The sequence below is a fragment of the Triticum aestivum genome, chromosome 6A, assembly GCF_018294505.1.
Source record: "Triticum aestivum cultivar Chinese Spring chromosome 6A, IWGSC CS RefSeq v2.1, whole genome shotgun sequence".
NCBI lineage: Eukaryota > Viridiplantae > Streptophyta > Magnoliopsida > Poales > Poaceae > Triticum > Triticum aestivum.
Window position 1 is genome coordinate 89,637,955 of NC_057809.1, and position 9,401 is coordinate 89,647,355.

Genomic DNA, 9,401 nt, shown 5'->3' on the forward strand with positions numbered 1-9,401 from the left:
CTCCCCTCTGCGGCTGGTTCTTCCTTCACCCCGGCGAGCCCCCCCACCCCCTGAAAATCGACTGACCCAAAAGTCGATTCATTCGACTGAAGTGTAGGTAAATCGGAGCAGCATCGCAAGCAAGAGCAAGAGCGAGAGCAGCAGCACAAGCAAGAGCAATAGCAAGAGCAGACCAGGCAGGGGAACGAGAGCAAGAGCAGAGCAGCAGTGCGAGCGAAAGCTAAAGCAGCAGCAGCTCCTACTGATGTGGACGTCTCCGCCTAGGGAGCGATGCCGTGGAGGAAGTGGCCCAGCGCCGGCAGCACCGTGAGATCGAATTAAGAAGAAAATGCGGCGATTAGTGTACAACCTCTTTGGTGGCGCCGATTAGGCCACATCTTCATCCGAGAAAACGGTGATGATTATGCTCTTCCAGTGGTGCAGGTGAAGACGGCGGTGTGGGAATGGAGGTGGCGCGAAAGACGAGGGGAACGTCAGGGCAGCTCCTTGGAGGTGGAGGACGCGGTGGCTGAACCGGCAGGACGATGAGATCAACGAAGGATCCTCATCCGGTACGGTGGATGAGGGACGTCGAGGTGTTACTGTGGACGACGTCGTCGGGGAAGAGGCTCCGGCTGGGTGGCAGATGGAGCAGGGTGTGGGGTTTCGTTGCAGGTTTTTGCGGCCTCGATGTACGAATGGGTGGGCGGATGGGATGGCAGTGGGGAACCATGGCTTAGAGACGCGCTTGTCCGAAATGTGGGGTAAGTTACGAAAGTACCCCCACCGATTTGAGGCGGTTCTTTCGGTTCAGGGGTACCATGGGCATTTCGCGTGTCAGGATTTCACAGGAGGTGGGAGTTTTTGCGCGCGTTGTAATTTCGGAATAGCAAGGCGCGGGTTGAGATGGAGGGAGTTGTCGGAGCACAACGAGACAAAGATATATCTTAAATATTTCGGGCTAACAAGGCACGGGTTGAAGAGGCGGGAGTTTCGCAGCATGATAGACAAAGAGGCGAGCTTTAATTTTCGGCATAACAAGGCGCGGCTTGAAATTTTGGAAGAACAAGCTTAACGTGTACCAAAAAAGACAATTTGCACCTCAACACGCACAACACACACACAAACACCATTTAGACTAGAGTAAGGTACACGTGCATTGCACACATGAGATTTGGCAACCAAATTATGAATAAATACCACATTATAGCATGCAAGCTTTGAGTCATATATGCATGATGTAGATGTTCGTTTAATTCATATAGTTCATTTCATTCAAAATCATCTAGTTTTTACAAGAAAGCTAATCTAATTTAAGATTCATGGAATTGTGCGTCGTAAGACATAAAGTAAAAACAAATAATGGCAAATCATGTAGAAAAACATTTGGGCAATTCTGATATGGAAGATTCTAGAACAAATAACAAGTTCTTGTGTTTTGATATTTGTGCATAATGCTTAAGTTCAACCATGGAGTCTTCTAGATTATACAGGTGGCGAAATCTGGTGGAATCTAGATGATATCCAACACCAGTAGTGCTCAAATTTGCCATCTTTGGACCATCGGATTCGCCTCATCCAATGACCATCTTTCGAAGTTAAAGTTACCTGCACACAATATAAAAAAATATAATATATAATATATATATATAGGGGTATAGATATAGATATGTGATGCGAAAGCCGCCCATCATCTCCAATTAGAATAGTGTGTCCATGCACGGATGCGACGTGGCCAAATGATGTCTGCCATCGGTATCTCAAATTCAAATTAGCCTGACCTTGTTCAATGTGTATACATTACAACATGCTCGTTTCCAAACCACACCGCGCAGATCTCCGTTATATTCATGCATTCATGGGTTTCAAACATCAGGATCTCTTATTCAAATATTTGAATTCAACTTTACATTGATTATGACCTCACCTATTCTTTTACGCCCACACAGTAGTCTTCTCTTTATAATTGTACCACTAACTTTCTCTCGTGCATGCATGCACACACACTACCAGTCGGCATTGTCCATCGCGCGCATGCAATCTTTTTCTTTAGGTCGGTATCCCATGAAGGCACACACCCACACCCCCCCTCTCCATCATATCGGGCATTCTTTATCTCTCACGTGTGCATGCGCAATGATCGATGTTCCTCTATGTATGTGTGTATATAGCTAGGTCTTTCATAGTTTTCCACACAAACCGATTAATCGATATATCCAGTGAGGTCTCACCCTCTTTCCCACGTCCACATCGATCAATCTATACCTCTCTATATAGGATTAACATATATAGCTAATACACCCACATTAATTATATATCCAACGTCCCCTTCTCATCATCCATGCCTTCCGCTTCATCTCTCAGACGCGTGCACAATGGCAAAGACAGGGGACAGTAAGGGCCCTGCCCCCTCCCCCCTAACATCACTATATATCGAGGCTAATATGAATGTGATCATTAGACAATTGCTACTAAAAATGGTTTAAGTTCATGAATTGACCCTCCTCGTAAAGGATTAGCAATGCTTGGCCCCCTAGCTCATTTATTTTTCATGGCTCCGCCACTGCGCGCAACAACACACGTGTTCGCCCCCTCTCTCTAAATATCGATCTTGCACTTGTGCATTCCTTCATAGTCTCCCTCCACTCGGCCCCTCGCACCATCTTATAGCCCCCACCGGATTTTGCCACATGTACAATCTAGCAGATTCCATGGTTGAACTTAAGCATAATGCACAAACCTCAAAACAACAGTGGTTCTCTTTTGTTCTAGAATCTTCCGTATCATAACTGCCCAAACTTTTTTTCTAGTTGAATTGCCATTATTTGTTTTTACTTTATGCTTTAAAATGCACAAATCCATGAATCATAAAATAGATTAAGGGCTTCTTTGATTCAAAAGATTGTCAAAGGAATTTTGGAGGATTCTAATCATTAGGAATTTTCCCTATCTTGGTTGTTTGATTCGTAGGATTGTAAACCATAGGAATTTTTCCATATGATTCATTTGCACTAGATTTCATAGGAAACATCCCATCCACTCAATCCTCTTTGAAAGAATTATGCGTTTTTCTATGCACAATCAAACACTCGTACAATCCTGTAGGATTCAAGATGACATTCCACTATAATCCCATGTTTTTCCTATTCCCGCGTTCTTAGTTTTTTTATAAAAACTAATTGATTTTGAATGAGATGAACTATAAGAATTAAACGAAGGGCTACATCAAGCATATATGACTCAGAGCTTACATACTATAGTGTGGTATTTATTCATAATTTGGTTGCAAAATCTGATGCGTGCAATGCACGTGTACCTTACTAGTACTTCGAGTATGTGCAAAACACGTAAATTAGAATACCAATGGCACACTACACAGTGTCGCTCTTACAGTTCATGAAGCCATGTGGCACATGTGGAGGCGTTGTCGTGACCTCCTTGCGTGGATTGATCACAGTGACGTACTGCTGGTTCCAGAAGAATGTACTCGTCCTCCCTGAGACATACTGGCGGTACATGCACGAAGCGAAGATGTGCACACACACCACGCACACACTCATTCCCTCGCACGCACACGCGGGTACACGGGCGGACGCAATTTTGTACCAAGATCCACCCCATGTGATAATTTGACACGTGTAAAGTCGTTCACTTCATTGATGGTCAATTAATACAGCGCATGCAAATTGAGTGGACGTGAGGGTGGAAGAAAGACATTATTACTCCACTGTGCACATGTGAGTAGTTAAATCGTGGGTTGCTAGTAGTACTTCCATTGGTCTCCTTCATATTTTGTGCCAATTTTTGACAGTAACATAATATTTATGCATTTGAGCAGTGTAGTACTTGAAATTTATGTTCCGCTAAACTCATTAGGAGCCATTTCAGGCCTCGAAACCAAAACCATCAATTAATCTTTACCTTGTTCCCATCACATTCGAAAGCCTGCTCACACCTACTAGTACGTACCAAACCTGAACGTGTTCCCACTATGCAGGTATTAGTACTAGTGCTAGTACTTACGTTATAAAAAGGGGAATTACCTAACCGAAAATTACTCTACCTTTCCTCCTCATAAGTTTCTTCGTCCGTCGTTGCCATGGCCGGTGAGCAGAGCTCTAGGTCGAGAACTACTCGTAACAAGGGAGTGGCAACCAAGGCTGCGGAAAAAAAGAGAGGGCTCGCCGCCACGCAGAGACCTCGAAAGATCTCTCACGGGCAAGTGATGGCTCCCAGGAGCGCCCTAGCCGCGGAGGCGAACATGCCGAGCCGGCGGAGCTGGAGTCGTTATCCCTCGACGGCATGCCCGATCAGCTCAATAAGCACCTCAATAAGCAGAAGGAGTTCATCCAAGGCTTGATGGAGTTGCTGAAGGAGAGCCTCGACGACATGCCCACTGAGCTCAATCAGTAGGGGGAGTTGACCGCCGGCTTGGTGATGCTGCTGAAGAAGAGCATTGCCTCGGAGAAGAAGGCGACCGGCGAAATCCTGCGACTTTAGGAGGACAAGGCGAAGCTCTGCCACGAGATCGACCTGTTGAAGGAGAAGAACACCGGCTAGAAGAAGCTGCATCAGAATAGTAGTTCCTCGACGAAGATGCTGCAGGCCCTTGTCATGGAACAGAAGGAGGAGTTGGCGAAGCTCCGCATCGAGCACCCGGCTGCTGTCAAGGTACGTAATGCGGCCGTGGAACAGATGATGAAGGCTCGCGTCGAGAAATCCTGCGTCATGGACAGAATGAAGAAGATGGCGGAGGAGACGCGCAAGGAGATGGAGGTCGTGGAGGTGATGAAGAAGCAGTTATGACTCCGCGGTGAATTAGATCATTTGGGGTGATAATCTTCCTTCTTCTTTTGCTCCTGTGTTTCATCTTTTGCTTCGGGTGTTTCGCCGCACGTGTCACATTCTCTACGAGGCATGAATAGAACAATGTTTTTTTGAGGGAATGAATAGAACAATGCTAACAATGAGATGACTAGCAAATTAGATCACTTTTATCGCCATATGGCACTGGGATGCCGTGTTTCGTGCTCCTCCGTCGCACTACTACTCCAGTGGAAAACTTGACTATACCACACGGTTCTTTGCTCCTCCTCGATCAGGTCATCGCATTTATACGAGCAGTCAAATCACAAGGCCCTGCCTTCCAGCAGTAATGAGTCATGAAATCACAAAGGCTCTCGCCTCTCGTGAAACCGACCAAGCTAGACTGCCCCACCCTCTAGCCTTTAAAAAAATATATACTTTTGTACAACAGTAGTATTGATGGATTGCGCCATGGAGCAAAACTTGAAATTAAAAAAGCTGGTACATATAGAGAGAGCTCGTCTCCAAATTATGCATATAGTACTATTAAAAAGTCTAGTCACAATAATGGTGTCCAGCACAACCCACCCCTCAAATAAAACTAAGAGGGTGCTTGGATATGTTTTAGTCCCATGACTAAAAGTAGTGGGACTAAAACATGCTAGCCTCACCCATGCTTGGATCCAAATACTAAAAAGGCTAAAATCAAGTTAATGAGCATTTATTATCCTCCAAACCCTCCAATCCAGAACTCGCATGTGTTAAAGGAGACGAGTTAAATGAGTAGAGAGAGGACTAATCCACATTTTAGTAGGGGTACCCCTGACTAAAATTTTTTAGTCTCAAGACTAGTTTTAGCCCCTCTTTAGTCGGGGGTGCTTGGAACTTTAGCCTCTTAAAGAGACTATTTTTAGTCAGACTAAAATAAGTCCCTTGGATCCAAGCACTCTCTAAGCATCCTGGAATTCTTTGACAAAACTAAGCACCCTGAAATTCTTTGACAACTAAACTGCTGGCTATATGATGTCCATATATATTGTATGTATATAATGTGAAGAAACGAGTGGTAGTACTATACCAACTAAAAGATGAAATGTAAGAAATACTAGTATGTACATACTGAAGAGTTAAAGTAATAAGAAGAAACATAACATAGTTCTGCTGGGGGCTCAGCACAACACACCCCTCAAATTAAGTTAAGCACATCTGAAATTAAACTTTGCAACTATTCCGGTAGACACTACATTAGAACCACCATGAGCAACGACACTGCCACCTTACTCGGAGTCCTCGTCCATGTCCTCGACTTCGTCCTTGTCCCTCTTCCTGTTGGCCGATACTTCTTTGCTTGAACCGCACACTTGGCTGTTGCTCTTCATCCAACCCTTATAGATATTGAAGCAAAGGTAGCCATCCATTGCAGCGTAGTGGATGTGGTCTATATCTAGTACATTCCGCTGCCATGCATGACGATGAAACATGTATGGAGGTTTCTCCAGTTTACCGTACGAAGGATGAACCATGGCTCCTGCCAGGGTCAACATTGAAGGCTGACGAGAGGACACCAGCCGATACTTCTGGAGGTCGAAGGTGTTGCCTACAATGAGGCCTATCCGACGCAGGACTTCTTTGTCGTTACCAAAGTCTACAGTAAAGAATTTGACTAGGTTGCTCTCGAGGAAGTCCTTCAAATCCTGGCACTCAACGTTGGCATGGCATATGTGGTAGACCAAGCATAAGTCATGCATGCAAACCTGGATCACGACAGGCTTCTTCCTCTCTTCGTCCTTTAGATCCTTCTCTCGTCCCAGGACTGTGGTGTACTCAACATCTAGCCCAGCGACCCACTCATCATCTGAGTCGTCGAACATGCGTCTGAAGCGAGAAAGGCATCCTTCCACCGTCGCGGAAGAACGGGTGTAGATGACGTTGAACTCATCTCAGGTGATGGTTCTAACCTTGTACTGGGATGCCATGGATTTGGGACGCCATGGATTTGGGAGGAGGGTTAGGATTAGTGGAACTGTCGTAATGTGAATGGACGGGACGACTAGGAGCAAACCTCCATAGTATTGAAGGACGTGCGGGGACGAGTAGGAGCGAACTGCCAGCGTGCGAATGACAGGGTAGTGGCTTTCCATTCTCCCATGATACGGGCTTTCGAGAGCCCTTGGATCTGAGATAGAACGGTTGCATGGCATGATTCTAGACCTATGGGTGAATATCCTATCCTGGAGAGTTATTCTGCAAATTTTTAGCAACTTAGCATGCGACCATTTGATCTCGGATCCAAGGGCTGCCAGCAGCCCCTATCATGGTCACGCCTACCACGACCATCGCGTCGCTTGCGCGGTCGCGCCCTTGGAGATTTAACACGGTGCGTTAGGCTATCTGATGTTGGCATGTCATACATAGTCATCACTTAGTCACTCAGACTACAACAAGGTTGGCTATAAGTGTAATTTTTTACTCCTCTCTATCTCTTTCTTCGTACTCCCTCTGTCCCATAATATAAGAATGTTTTTGACACTAGTGTAGTGCCAAAAATGTTCTTATATTATGGGACACAGGGAGTACTAGTATTTATTGCATTTGCCAAGGAGTGACCTCTTCCAATGAAATGGTGTTGCTAAGTTTGCTTCATTTAATTAGCTATAGACTCAAAATTGTCTTTTCACCTAGGTACACACGCTTAGCACCGTTTCTTCCTTGGGTCACCAAACTAGTCTCTCTATTCTTGATTGACTTGCCACATTAGACTTTATGCCTATGTGGCAAGCTTAAGCACCTGTAGGAGCAAGTAAAAGTAAGTACAATAGTGCGCTTTACATGGCATTTTTGCATATGTGGAGGAAAGAGAGGCAAGGAAAAAGTGGAGAAGTGGGCTCTCATGCAAGAGCCAGCCTCTACTACATGGTGGAGCATTGGGAGAGGCACCTGTATGGAGGTGGTCAGGAATCGGGAGACTCACGCCAGTCGTAGCGCCGCAGTTAAAATGATAATGGCAAGTCAAATCACGGGGCCCCACCTGTCCAGCAGTAACTCGCTGTCAAATCACACAGCCCTACGTTTGCAGTAGCCTACCCCCTCGTCTTCTCGCGTCTGTGTCGAACTGACTATGCGGAACTGCCCTGCCGCCTACCGCACAGGAAAAGCCCCGCCCTCGACTTTGAAATAGTATACAGTATACTATTTTTGTATCCATGGATTGCGCCCGCGCCATGAAGCAAAGCGTCTAGAAAACGGCGGTACACATGTACGGAGTATACAGCACGCCCTCGTGTTCACGTCGCACCCCAGACGGTCGGTCGGTCTGGCACCCTGCTCTCCGAATGGAACGCTCGTCATATTGCATTTGCACATACATGTGGGACAGCAATTGAGAACTGACCATAGGCACACTCCCCGGCCCCACAAGTCGGGTGACTAAATAGAAGAGGGAGAAGAGTGATAGTACTAGAGAAGTGTTGTACTACGTTGGTGCCTGGACGATCCCTGCAAGACACGGAAGATCAGTTCGTCCATGCATGTGACCAGACTCCAGCAGACACGCCTGGATTGGCTATCGTCTACATATCATGTAGGATGTGTTGTACATGGCTATAGTTGTGGTGTGAAATCTAAAAAAAGGTTTCTTGTCATCTCGCAAAATTAGGTGTCATGTGCTTCGGATCACTGCGAGGGTTAAACAGCGACAACTGAGTTGGGCTAGTCATTGGGGGAACATGCATGAACAGTGACTACTCGGCTGCCATCTAGGTCAAGCCGGCTATGTTAATTAGGACATCTACCGATGGACCCCTTTTCTATGAGTTTATCTTTAATTTGAGCTTTGTTCCTCGTCTAGTTTGTCTGTCAGGATTCATGTTGTCTCCTTTGGGCAGTGAGGTTTTGATTTCTTGTCATGTGGTATTTTTTCGTATTATATGTTATAATCCGGCGCTTTAGATCAAAATGACGACAACTGCGCCTCCGGGCCACGTGCATAAAGACTTCTCGACAGTCATTGACGAGGTCAAGCCGGCTCCGGTAGACAAAAGAAAACTTGTACTACTCCACTATATAGGCAGGAGCCTCCGCGCTTGCTTGCTAGTGTTGCTCTCTTCACACTGTCTCAGCCTCTCCAGATCTAAACACGACAGCGGTGGCCACACACTCTCTCTCTCTCTCTGCTCACCGCTGGTCACAGATCCAGCCGGATCCTCTCCGCCGGGGAAGGTGAGAAGGTGCAACGTTCACGCAGTCGTCCTCGGTGACAGAACTTACCCACTGCTTGGCACGTTCCGATCAGCCTGCCTTGCCGTTCTCTCCCAAGCACCGCTGGCGAGGGAGGGCCTCCGACCCCTTCTTCCTCGCTGCCGTAGTGTGGGCAGATCTGGCCTCCCGCCGCCCACCTAGTGACATCCCGGCGATCATCAGGTATAACTTCCTTCGAAACCGGCCTTGTTGTACTTCCCGAGCTCCTGACGTCGCTGCATTTGTATCTTTTACTATTTCTCAGGCCCCCTCGTAGATAGGATCGATCGGCTGTTCGAAAACCACCTAATTTTTTTACGTTTAAGAGGTAAAACTAGTTCATGGACTCGAATATAGTACTACTTGGTTCAAACAAGGAA